This window comes from Myotis davidii, unplaced genomic scaffold, assembly GCF_000327345.1.
Source record: "Myotis davidii unplaced genomic scaffold, ASM32734v1 scaffold332, whole genome shotgun sequence".
NCBI lineage: Eukaryota > Metazoa > Chordata > Mammalia > Chiroptera > Vespertilionidae > Myotis > Myotis davidii.
Genome location: NW_006285779.1, coordinates 2,196,946 through 2,210,535, shown reverse-complemented (window position 1 = coordinate 2,210,535; position 13,590 = coordinate 2,196,946). Strand labels below are relative to the sequence as shown.

The window sequence follows — 13,590 nt, the reverse complement described above, 5'->3', positions numbered from 1 at the left end:
GCAGGGCTGAGGGACCCCCCCCTCCCCCCAGAGTGCACAAACTTTTGTGCACCGGGCCTCTAGTATTAAATAAAAAGCTCTAATTTTAATTCCTTTCAAACAATAGTGGTACATGGTACAGTTAGATAATTCTGTTTTAATATAAAATATCCAGCATGCAAAGTAGTGTACCTGAAGAATAACAACTGAAATAAACTCTTAAACATTTAAAATATTATAGTCTCACACTTTAAAAATATTTCACAGGCAAATACAGTTTCCTTCATCACTAACATCACCTTCCCCCAAAGAAAGGGAAACCAGCTGCCCCAACAGCTCCAGGCAACTGCTAAAAACAGGAAGCTAGAGTAACTGAAACTGTGGGGTAAGCCTGGTTATTAGCAACCTGCAGCCTGGTTAATAAAGCCATTTTAAAGGTCTGTTTCAGGTCACATCAGTAATTCACTTGGAAAGAAGTGAGTAGCACTTAAATATAATATATATTAAAAGCCTATCATCAGGCAAAGGGTTTAATACATATGGCACCCTGAATCATATATTCATTTTTCTTTTTGCTTGTTTTAGTGACCCAAATATATTTAATTAGTATTGAAATATCCTCTACTCCAAAACTCAGAGCCCTGACAGAATATATTTTGGCATTAGCATGCCGCTGTGATTTAGACAAACTTTTTTTAGTAACATTCCGTTGGGAAAACTTTTGAACATGTATCTCCAATATAGTATGTGCATTATTAAACAAACACACAGAGCCAAAACCGGTTTGGCTCAGTGGATAGAGCGTCGGCCTGCGGACTGAGGGGTCCCGGGTTCGATTCCGGTCAAGGGCATGTACCTGGGTTGCGGGCACATCCCCAGTGGGGAGTGTGTAGGAGGCGGCTGATCGATGTTTCTCTCATCGATGTTTCTAGCTCTCTATCTCTCTCCCTTCCTCTCTGTAAAAAAAATCAATAAAATATATTTAAAAAAAAAACAAAAACCACACACACAGAAATTTATAGAGAATGAGCCAAAAAGTCATGTTTTCTTCACCCTGGAGGACTACTGATCTGATTTTCTCAATACCTTCGGCTATGGGAAGGCCCTAACAAATATTCAATTTTCAATGGAATTAAATCTGTCAATATAGATATAAAATAATACTAGTAAGTAAATATGAACTCAGTGTTTTATTAAACTTCATTGGATTTTGTGAAATATAAAACTTAGAATTTTAAGTTTTATAATCAACCATTCTCATCCTAAGAACACTGAACACTACTTTGAAACAAATTTCTTTTTAAGTCTTTATTGTTTTAAGTATTACATGTCCCCATTTTCCCCCCTCACCCCTGCATCGACCCCTTTTAACCCATCCCTCCACCCCATTTGAAACAAATTTTGAATGGTTTCTTCAAACTTTCTCACCAACCTGAAATTTATTTTAGTCCTTTTTTTTTTTTAAATTAATTTCAGAGAGGAGGTAGAAACATCAATAAAGAGAATGATTGATTGGCTGCCTCCTATAGGTCCCCAGGGGGAAAAGAGCCGGCAACCCAGGTATGTGCCCTGAGTAGGAATCAAACCGTGACCTCTTGGTTGATAGGTCAACTCCAATGCTCAACCACTGAGGTCAGTAGGGGCTTGATTTTTTTAGAGAGAAAGGAAGGAGGGTGTGGGAGGGAGGTTAAGAGCGAGAGCGACAGGAGAGAAAAACATTGATTTTGTTGTTCCACTTACTTATGCATTCGTTGGTTGATTCTTGTATAGTACTCTGATGGATGGAACCAACTGAGCGACCTGGCCAGGGCTTATTTTGGTTTTCATAAATACAACTTTAATTGCATATTACACCCAGTAAAAAAGTTAACTTCAGGTGTGAGGAACATCTGGCCCACAGGGAATCATTTGGTCTGGCCCTGCCAAGGCATTAGGGGTGAGTTACTAGTAATTAAATGTTTGACCAAATATAGCAGGCTAATTTTTAGGTTGATAATTTTGTCTGGCCCTCGAATTATGTTATAAATAAATATCCAAATGTCTCTTGGCAGAAAAAAGGTTCCCAACCCTGGTTTACTTTATGGAAGAAGAATAGTTAAAGCTATATCCTCCATTTGCATGCCTGGTAGCATACTAAGTAGGCACATTTTACACAAAGCCCTTGATAACCTTAGTCCTTGACACGAGTAGTTTTAAGCAGTTCATGACAAAGGGGCTTTGTTCATTTTTCATTTTGCTATTCTCAGTTTTTTTTAATGATTTAAATGTTTTTATTGATTTTAGAGAGAGGAAAAGAGGGGGAGAGAAACATGAATGTGAGAGAGAAACATTGATCAGCTGCCTCCTTCACACACGTACAAGGGGACCAAACCAGAAAGCCAGGCATATGCCCTAATTGGGAATCTAACTGGCAACCTTTAGGTGCACTGGACGACACTCAACCAACTGAGCCACACTGGGCTCATTCAGAGTTCTTTATGTAATTTGCCTCACGTTGTACTATAACATTCCTATCAAAGGCCAACTTCAGTTTGCACATCAAGTGATGCAGAAGGCTAACAAATTTAAATTAATAAAACCACACTTATCTACCCACACATATCACTTGCTATTCTCTAACCCTGCTTTATTTTTCTTTTTTGCACATTAACACTTCCAAACATAATATATTTGATAGTGTGCGCACTGTTAGTCCCTTTCTCTAAATTTTAAGCTCCAAGAGGGTGAGGCTTACTGTGTTTGCTACTAGACATCCCCAGTTTCTTGAACAGTCTGCTACACAGTGGCAGAAATAAAACTCAAACCTCTAGACTTCAGCTCTTTGCCTTTCAGAAGCTAATTCTGTGTAAGCCTGAAAATGCAAGAATATTGTGCAAGTTCCTTTTATTGCTCCAATCAGCATTCTCAACCTGTGGGTCGCAAACAATGAAAATACATCCTGCATATCAGATATTTACATTACAATTCATAACAGTAGCAAAATTACAGTTATGAAGTAGCAACAAAAATAATTTTATGGTTGGGGGTTACCACAACATGAGGAACTGTATTAAAAGGTCGCGGCATTAGGAAGGTTGAGAAACACTGAGTCTAAATGAATCTTTGTGAAATCTTACTTTTGGTTCAGAAATGCTAAGATCCTTGGCTTGATTAACATAGTATGATGCTAATGTCCAAAGGATGGTTTGAGTCATGCCAGGCCTTCAGTAACATGGATACTGACACAAAGGAATAAGAGAGTATGTAAAGAAAACATTTTTAAAAGATTGGGCTTGAAGATACGTAGTATGCCATCTATTTTTTCAAAATCTACACTAATAAAAGAGAAACATGCAAATTGGTGTCACTCCGCTATGCCCACCAGCCAATTGGATGAGTATGGAAATTAACCAACAAAGATGATGGTTAATTTGCATACACAGGCACAGCGTGAAGACTGAAGGCTCTGGCGGAGCAAAGACTGAAGGCTGAAGAGGCTTGGCTTCTCCGCGGTGGCTGGAGTGAAGGCCTGGGTCCCGGGTGCTGGAGGAAAACCGGTGCCGGCAGCCAGGGGAAAGGAAGGCCTATTGCACGAATCTCTTTGTGCAACGGGCCTCTAGTATTGCTATAATTAATTAAGGTCTTTCAAAAGCATAAAGGTAACAGAGCTAGTTTTTACATTCAGCCAATATATAATTTGTGCCTTTAGTAATAATTCTTGAATATTCTTTTAAAAAGCAAAAAATTCTGCTTTAGCCCTGGCTAATTTGGCTCTGCGGATAGAGCATCGGCCTGTCGATTGAAGTGTCCCAAGTTCGATTCTGGCTAAGGGCACGTACCTAGGTTGCAGGCTCCTCCCCAGTCCGGGCCCTGGTCAGGGCTCGTGCAGGAGACAACCAATCGATGTGTTTCTCTCACATCGGTGTTTCTCTCTGTCTTTTCCTCTCTCTGAAAATCAATGGGGAAAAAAAAATCGAGGATTAAAAAAAAAAATTCTGCTTTACATTTAAAAGAATTCATTCTCTTACCAAATAAGCTTCTACTCACCATTCAACTTTAACTGTTATCTTTCCTCTTACAAAATAGAGAAATCAGCCCTCGCCGGTTTGGCTCACTGGATAGAGCATCAGCCTGGGGACTGAAGGGTCCCGGGTTCGATTCCGGTCAAGGGCATGTACCTTGGTTGCAGGCACATCCCCAGTAGGGGGGGTTAGGAGGCAGCTGATCGATGCTTCTCTCTCATCGATGTTTCTAACTCTCTATCCCTCTCCCTTCCTCTCTGTAAAAAATCAATAAAATATATTAAAAAGAGAGAGAGAGAGAGAGAGAAATCAGAAAGGCAGAAATAATCACCACTGTATCTCCACCTTTTCCTGGCAAAAAGTCAGGGAGAGGCATTCATACAATGCCTTAATAATGCTGAAATAATAATAGCTAATATTTATTAAGTGGTCACTTCTTTTCATGTGTTATTCTAAGCACTATACATATTTTATCTAACTGATCTCACAACAGTATGAATTAGGTACTACTCTCTTCATTATACAAAGAAGAAAACAGTATAGGGAAGTTAAATAACTTAACCAAGGTCACAGAATTATACTTGCAATGAAGTATGCAGATTCTAGAGCTACACTGTGTTGGCTCAAACCTGGCTCCAGCACTAATGAGCTCTATGACTAAACAAATTATAAAATCACTTCAGTTTCTTCCACTCCAAAATGGTCAGATTCAATGCATCAATAAGTGCAAGGTGCTAAGTATAGTAGCTGACACATAGTCCTTAATAAATTATTTATAATGCTAGAGCCCACATTGTTTAATACTGCAACCTCTGCACAATACAGTACTTGATGTTTGGAGGAATGTTATAATAGCTTTCTACTTTCAGAGTCAAAACTTCAGAGTACCCAATAGGTGCCAAGAGCTATACAATTTTACACATTTTTTTCATGTCAATCTAATTATTCTACATTTAATGTCCTATTTGTAGGTGTGTTTTTTTCCTGACATCTCCTAGTTCCACATAAAACTATCTCATCAAACCTACCATAGAATAAATAATTCAAGGCTAAAAATATGGCATTTATTGATTTCTGATTTGTAAAAAACTCTGTTTACTCTCCAAGTTACAGCTTGGTATTTATACCATACCACTTAAATTCAGAGATATATCTTAAAATTCTTACAATGTTGATACAGAATGTTCGAGCTGTATCTTTTAGCTGATTTACTTAACAGCTCTAAAACATAAACCTAGAGATACACGTCTAACTAGATTCTAACATGACTAGTTAAGGAAAACAGATTGCCAAATGTTTTCCAAGGATAACTAGTAAAATACATGAAATACTCATCTTTATAGGCAAATTACTTTACTTTTATTTACTTATTTATTGCAATCCTCACCCAAGGATATGTTTCCATTGATCCTGAGAGAGGAAGGAAGAGAGAGGAAAAAAACATCCATGTGAAAGAGAAATATTAATCGGCTGCCTCCTGTACAGGCCCCAGCTGGGGATTGAACCCACAAACTTTTGGTACACGGGACCATGCTCCAACCAACCGAGCAATCCAGCCAGGGCTAGGCAAATTTAAAAAAATACTGTAGAGTAATGGATATCTGTAGTGTAAAACATTTAGACTATAATAGATAAATCTAAATTTTTACTTTATACACTATTTGGCCCAAGTTTAGAACGTAACATAAGCTGTCCTCTCCTTATGAATTTACAGAGAGCAATTTTATGACAAACACAATGACAGAAAAGAACGTGTGTAACACAGCCCTTGCTGATGTGGAGTGTTGTCCTGTACACTGAAAGTTTGTGGGTTCAATTCCTAGTCAGGGTACATACCTGGGTTGTGAGTTTGGTCCCTGATTGGGGCCCATATAGAAGGCAACAGATCGATTTCTCTCTCTCTCTCCCCCTCTCCTTTTTTTAAAGAAGTGTGTTCCTTTTATTTATTTATTTTTTATTTCAGAGAGGAAAGGAGAGGGAGAGATAAAAACATCAATGATTAGAATCACTGATTGGCTGCCCCCTGCATGTCCTCCCACTGGGGATCAAGCCCACAACCTGAACATTTGCCCTTCGCTGAAAATTGAACTTGGGACCCTTCAGTCTGCAAGCTGACGCACTATACACAGAGCCAAACCAGCTGGGGCTCTTCTCTTCTCTCTCTCTCTTTCTCTCTCTGTCTCTGTCTCTCTCTCCCTCCCCTCACCCCCTAAAATAAACATATCCTTGGGGGAAGATTTAAAAAAAAAAGAATGTGAAACACATGCTAAATGAACCATGTTAAAAGGTAGGCTAAGAAGTAACAGCATATATAAACCTAAATATGTAAAGCTAAACCATTAAAGTTTTAGAAGAAAATAGAGGTGAACAGCCATATGACATCAAGGTAGGTAAGGCTTTAAAAATATTTTTTTATTGATTTTGAGAGAGAAAGGAAGAGGGAGAGAGAGAAACATCAATGTAAAGGGAAACATGGACCCACCCCCTACTGGGAATTGAACAGGCAACCTTTCAGTGCATGGGATGACCCCCAACCAACTGAGCAACACCAGCCAGGGCAGGGGAAGACTTCCTTGGACAAAAGACAACACAAACCATAAAAAAATAAAATAAAAAAAAAGATGGGCAAATTTGGCTATACTAAAATTTAAAACGTATTCCTGCCAAAACATTCCATCTGAAACAAAACATGAAGAAATGATGAGGCAAATCAAAACTGAGGGACATTATACAAGACAACTAGCCTGGACTCTTCAAATATACTAGTATCAGTATTATGCAAACAAAAAGTTGGGGACTTTTTGTGGGTTGAAAGTAACTAAAACGACATGGGAACTAAATACAATTCCTGATCTATGACTAGATCCTAGACTAGGGATAGAGTTGGAGAATAGTTATAAAGGTCATTATTGGGACCACTGAGAAATGTTCAATGTGCACTGGATATTAGATAATAAAGCTGCATCCATATTAAATGCGATAATTGTATTATAGTTTTGTAGGAATCCTTGTTCTTAGGACATTCAAGTAAATTTTTTTTTTTAATCCTCACCTAAGGACATTTCTTCCACTCATTTCCAGTGAGAGTGGAAGGAAAGAAGGAGGGGAGGAGAGAATCATGGACTTAAGAGACACACACATTGACCGGTTGCCCTAACTAGGTCTGGGGAACCTGCAACCCAAATGAGGTATGGTGCCCTTGATTGGGAATTGAAATCATGATCCTTGGGTCCACAGGCCAACATTTTAACCACTGAGCAAACCAGCCAGGGTTAATCAAGTAAATCTTTTGAGGTCTGAACTGTCATGATGTCTGCAACTTGCTTTTAAATGGTTCGTGGGGGGAGGCGGGGGCGGGGGGAGCCCTGGCCAGGTGGCTCAGCTGATTGGAGCATTATCCCGTACACCAAAAAGGTTACAGGTTCGATTCCTGGTCAGGGCACATACAGAGATTACATCGATGTTTCTCTCTCTCCCTCCCTCTCCTTCCCTCTCTCTAAAATCAATAAATATATCCTCAGGTGAGGATTTTAAAGAAATGGTTCAGGAAAAAAATGTAGATATGAAAGATAGTCAATGTGGCAAAACGTTAACAACTGATCAGTCCAGATGAAAGGTATAAGGTATATTGCAGTTTTCTATAGGACTAAGATTTTTCACATAAAAAGCTTTAATGAAAACGTAAAACCTCTGCACAACAAAAAGTAAAGAGAAACCATACAGCAAGAAGATATTTGCGATACCATAACTAAGAGAGGATTAGTATAAAGTACAGAGAGCTACAAACCAATGACAGAAAAGCAAACAAGCCAACAGAAAAAAAGAATGGATATAAACAGCAATATGCAGAAAAACACCTTATAATAAATGAATGTAAAGAAGTTTAACCCACTTAAAATCAGTTAATAGGAAATTAAAATGAAATTTAATTTTGTTTTAAAATTAAAAGTCTGGCAATATCAATGTTTGTAAGGGACATGGCAACATGGGACTCTGGCAATCTAATGGGAATTTTGTATTTAGTATTTTGGAAAACAATTTAGCATTATGTAATAAAGTTGAGAATCCTTCTACCCTACACCTAAGAATTCCCTAGGTGTAGAATTCTCTCACACATGTAAACAATATGACACAGCCAAGAATGTTTATTGCAGCACTATTAATGGCAGCAAAAAAAAAGTCAGAAATACCTAAATATCCATAAAAAACCTGATTTATTCATATAATGGAATACTATAGAGCAATAAAAATGAACTAAAGATACATCTATCAACATAGATATATATCAAAAACATCATTAAAGCCCTGACCAGTTTGGCTCATTAGCTAGAGCATCGGCCTGTGGACTAAAGAGTCTCAGGTTCGATTCCAGTCAAGGGCATGTACCTTGGTTGCGGGCACATCCCCAGTAGGGGGTGTGCAGGAGGCAGCTGATCGATGTTTCTCTCTCATCGATGTTTCTAATCTCTATCTCTCTCCCTTCCTCTCTGTAAAAAATCAGTAAAATATATGTTAAAAAATAAAAATATTCTTAAAAAATAAATAAAAATAGGTAAAAAACGTCATTAAACAAAAAAGCAAGTTGCAGAATCACATATATATTTAGCAAGAATATATGCACTTTTATGGCTATATACATATTATGGAAATAATAATTACTGAATTCATGTCAGTGTTTACTGCTAACAGAGGGCAAGAGAGGGAAATAGGATAGCAAAGATTCATACAGGCTCAACTGATCTGTAATTTTATCCCTTTAAAAACAAATAAATCCTTTCCCACAATTAGGAAATGGGAAGAAAAAAACCACATAAACTAAATATGATGGTGCGGGGTGGGGTAGGGGGACTGAGCAAAAAATGCAGAGGGAGAGAAAGCTCATGAACAGGAACAGTGTAGTGACTGCTGGGGGGATGAGGAGCAGGGGAAAATATACAGGGGGAATAAATGGTGATGGACGGAGACTTGACTTGGGGTGATAAACACACAATACAGTGTACAAATAATGTGTTGTAGAATTGTGCATCTGAAACCTGTTTAATTTTGTTAACCAGTGTCACCCCAATAAATTCAATAAAAAGAGGAAAAAAAGTAAAGTAAATAAATCTGGTCTATAATTATACTAACATTACATTATTTTCTGTGTCTGAAATATTACGTATTTTTTAAGAAATTTTAACTTTTTGGTGGCTGTGAAGCTGGGGAGATAGGAAGAGGCTGAGGACTTTGATCTCATTGTCCTCCTAGCCCTCTGACCATCATCTAAATGCCCTCAATAAAACGGTTTGATCCCCCCAAAATAAGATAAAATTAAATTACATAAATTAAAACATTAGAGAAACCTCATAAAAATGACCAAGGAACTTTAAAAAACATAATATTCCACTTAACATTTGAAATGGAAACATACCCAACAAATTTAAACTTACTAATACATATACAGTCTTCTCTTTACAAGCAGACCCTTGACATAGCAGATTTTTTCATCTCACCCTCTTGACAATGCTTCCCAATCAAAAAAAGACCAACAAAATGTAGGAACAAATAATTCAACACTCTCCAAATTAATCTAATCCTTTTGATTCTGTAGTCTGCCTAAAAAGGTACGGGTAGCTTTGCTACTCTGCTGGCAATTTTGTTATTTTTATTGGTTTGCTGCTTAAGTTGTTTTCCCTAAAACAGAAAAAACAGCCACTGCAAACTCTGGTAACCAATCAAAGAACACAATCAAATTTCAAATGGTTGTGTCAAGTGACAAGGACCTTAGCACTCCGCAATAATTTTCTATCAATTTCCTTAAATCAAATAACTTTTTCAGGCCTGAATGGAAACACACACACACACACACACACACACACAAAACAACACACACACAAAATACCAACTATTCACAAAAAGATAATGAAGTTATCTTACTGCATTAATTCTGCTCTAACTGCAAGAAATTCATGTAGAAAGAATATCTTGTGAACAGTTTACCAAAATTTCTCTAACCAGCTCTATCATACTATTAGTGGCCCGGTGCATGAAATTCGTGCACATTAAAAGCGGATTAATTAGAGGAAATATTTTAATATTGCTATTTGCCCTTTCTCTATAATAGAAGTGTCAGAGATGGAAGAAAATTAGTAAAACGTATATGAAAATCTCCCTCCTGAGTCTCAGAGGGGCACGCTGTGAGATAACTCCCAATTCAAAAAGATAACGAGCAAAGGGAGCAATTCATCACCAAGATCACTGTGTCACTAGTGCTGCTTCCATTCTGATGCCAAAAAATAATAAAAATAAAAACTCTATTATTTCTGACAGATGTAAATTTCAACCACCCCCATTGGGTGAGACCCAGACCCAGCTGGCCCCACCCTCCTCAAGCCCTGCTGGGAGGGGGATGAAGCCTCCTGCTGATGACGCATAACAACCATTTGCATATTAGCCTTTTAATATTAAGACTGGAGGCCTGGTGCACGAAATTTGTGAACTGGGGGGCAGGGGGGGGAGGAGAGTTTGTCCCTCAGCCTAGCCTGCACCCTCTCCAATCTGGGACCCCTCGGGGGATGTCCGATTGCTGATTTAGGCAGGGATCGGGCCTAAACCAGCAATTAGACATCCCTCTCACAATCAGGAACTTTTGGCTCCCAACCGTTCGTCTGCCTGATTGCCCCTAACTGTGTCTGCCTGCCAGCCAGGTCACCCCCTAACCACTCGCCTGCCAGCCTGATTGACGCCTAACTGCTCCCCTCTCCGCCCGATCCCCCCAACAGCCCTCCCCTGCTGGCCCAATCGCCCCTAACTGCCCTCCCTTGCTGGCCTGGTCCCCCCCCCAATGCGCTCCCCTGCTGGCCTGGTCGCCCCTAACTTCCCTCCCCTGCTGACCTGGTTGCCCCTAACTGCCCTTCCCTGCAGGCCTAGTCGCCCAGAACTGCCCTCCCCTACAGACCATCTTGTGGCTGTGGGCGCCGCCATCTTTGAGGGCATGACAGTGAATTAGCATATCCCTTCCTTATTGGCTGTGGGCACCATCACCTTTGCAGCCTGCTGCTCAGTCGTTTGGTTGTCCCTCACTAACTCCCTGCCAGCCTGGTTGCCCCACACAGCCTGCTGTTCAGTCATTTGGTTGTCCCTCACTAACCCCCTGCCAGCCTGGTCGCCCCACACAGCCTGTTTGGTCATCCGTTCAGTTGCGATGGTCACATAGACTTTTATATATATAGACTGCTACACCAAACCCTTTATCATTACCCCTCAATATATCTTTTGAATCTTCTTACTTTCCTGTGCCATCTTCTGTATGTTTTCCCTGATTCTACCAACCTACAATAATCTCTCCACTCTGTACCAAAAAATAGTAATAGCTAACATGTAAGAGAATTTAATGCATGCCAGTATTGCTTCAATGGAATTATCCCACTTAATAGATAAAACCTTGTGAAATTTGTTCTATTTTTCCTGTTTTCATGGTAAGAGAAACTGAATAAGACTCCAAGGTTGCATGCATGTTAAGTGGCAAGCCAGGTCTCAAACCTAGATTCCAAAATCCATGCCCTGAAACATACCTCATGCTATCTTCTACTTTTACTACTTACATATCACTTAACATGTTCCCTGTGATATTTAACATTTGTGTTCACAGATGTTGTCTAAACAGCTCAAAATACTACATTCATTCAACAAAAATTTACTGAGAGCCTATATGCCAGGCATTGTTGACTTCTTGGCATAAAAGCATGCTACAAAACCTCTATACAAATAAAAAAGAGATAAATTTTCTAGGTACATAGGCATCCCAGAAATATGGGTAAGTGCTAAATTAATAATGATATGAATATAGCAATTATAACTGCATAAAAAACTATGTTTAGATAAACAGGAGAAGAGTATAATTATAAATCATATTAAAGTTGGGCTTTTTAACTATTTCATTGAATTAAGCGTTTAGGCAAGAGTTAAGCAACAAAGACATTTAAAAACACACCCACAGGTTCTGTGTGCTTTCTTTCACCATAACACTGATGAAACAACCTACAGATGATTAGCCCTCCTAACATTCCACTGTAACTTGGCTTTCTTTAGGAATATACACCTGATATCACTATAATAAGGCTTGCAGATACTGTAAGTAAATAATATCTATGTAAATCTTCCTATAATTAAAAACTTTTGGGAACTTGCAGCTGATTGTAAATTTTCATACACTGGAATTATATCTTAGAACTGAAAGAAACTTCAGCCCCCTTACTTTACAGACTATTACTAAATTCTAAAGTCCAATTCCTGGATTAATGAGGATTACACAGCAATGTACAGAAATGTAGTGGCTTATATTGCAATAGAAATGCATTTTAGCCTGAGAACTCAGTTGGCTAGACGAGAGCATCCTCCCCATATGCCAAGGTTGTAGGAACCACTCCCCATATGCCAAGGTTGCGGGTTCCATTTCTGGTCAAGGGCACATATTAAATTAATGCATTTCCGTCTGTGTGTGCTACCACCTGCCTAGCACGTTGAGTTTCTTTTAATTGCTAACTAGCTGTGTCTTCTTTAACTAACCTCTCCAGGCCTGGATGCCTTCATTAGGAGAAATCTATTGAAGTGCGGTGGTAAATATTTAAAAGACCTCAACAATACGTATTAAGTTGCCACGGTAAAGGGCACTGTTTCAACACTCTCTCTTTCACATTATGGCTAGCAGCGTTTGCATCCGTTCTCTTGGGACCAAATCAAGTGCACAGACATGAAGAACCTGTCTGCCCCAGGACACGCGCACACACGCCAGCGCAAGGGCGCGCGCGCGCGCACACACACACACACACACACACAAACCCTAAAATGGTGACTCGTCATTGCAGAGCACTGCACTTTACAACGCTCACACACAACGGCCCAAAAGACGAAAGCGTGAGCGGGGGGGAAAGCAAATCTGACTCCAGCTCCACCTCCTGCTTTTAAACGCTTGGGGCCTGCTGGAGTCCAACCCCCAAAACGCTCTCACAACTCATGGTTCAGGCCTCAGATCTGCATCTCGCTCTCAGCGCTCGGCTTCTGGGGTCTCCAGGAAGGAAAGGAACGGACCGCCACCCGAACAGCCGACCCCTGACCTGGGAACCATTGGAAAATAAGCATGTTTCTAGGGAGGCTTGCCATTCGATGGGAGTTTTCCAGGAAGTGCTGCAAACGACAAAACCGGCGTGCCGGGGGGGGGATGCCAACTTTTGCGGTTCTTGCTAAAACGCCTTCGACCTGGCGCCCTACCGGAGCGTCCGCCAGCTTCTCGGGTCCACCGGGAACGCGCGGCGGGCGGCAGATCCGAGGATGAGGGCCGGAAAGGCTGGCCTCGGGTGCGGACCAGAGGACGCCCGGCGGCGGCCAGAAAAAAACAGGCAGACCCGAGTCAAGGGGTGCCTCCGCGAGGAGGGATGGGGACGGCCAACACCCCGAAAGAAAAGCGGGGGCAGCACAGGACCCAGCGAGGCAGGCTAAGAGGCGGCGAAGGGCCGCGCTCCGAGGCCAAGACGGGTCCCAGACAGCCGACCGCGGAGAAACAATGGCGCGGGCGTGACGTGAGGCTGGGGGCGTTGCCCCAGGGGAGAGGAAGGGGCTGCGCTGAGGCCGG

The 13,590-nt window shown here is 40.5% G+C and overlaps 1 protein-coding gene across 5 annotated transcripts in view; it reads right to left on the bottom strand.

Annotated features, from left to right (window-relative positions):
* The window catches only part of NT5C2 (5'-nucleotidase, cytosolic II), an 83,611-nt gene extending 70,063 nt beyond the window's left edge, over positions 1–13,548 (bottom strand). Inside the window, exon 1 of one of the 5 annotated variants that reach the window (XM_015559295.1) lies at positions 13,230–13,548. The gene's annotated coding sequence lies outside the window, so the exon portion shown is untranslated. Of the gene's footprint in view, positions 1–5,367; positions 5,386–13,229 lie in introns of those variants that run through there. The other 4 variants (XM_006756462.2, XM_015559297.1, XM_006756463.2 and 1 more) reach the window with 4 other exon arrangements.
* Between the last annotated feature and the right edge of the window lie 42 nt (positions 13,549–13,590).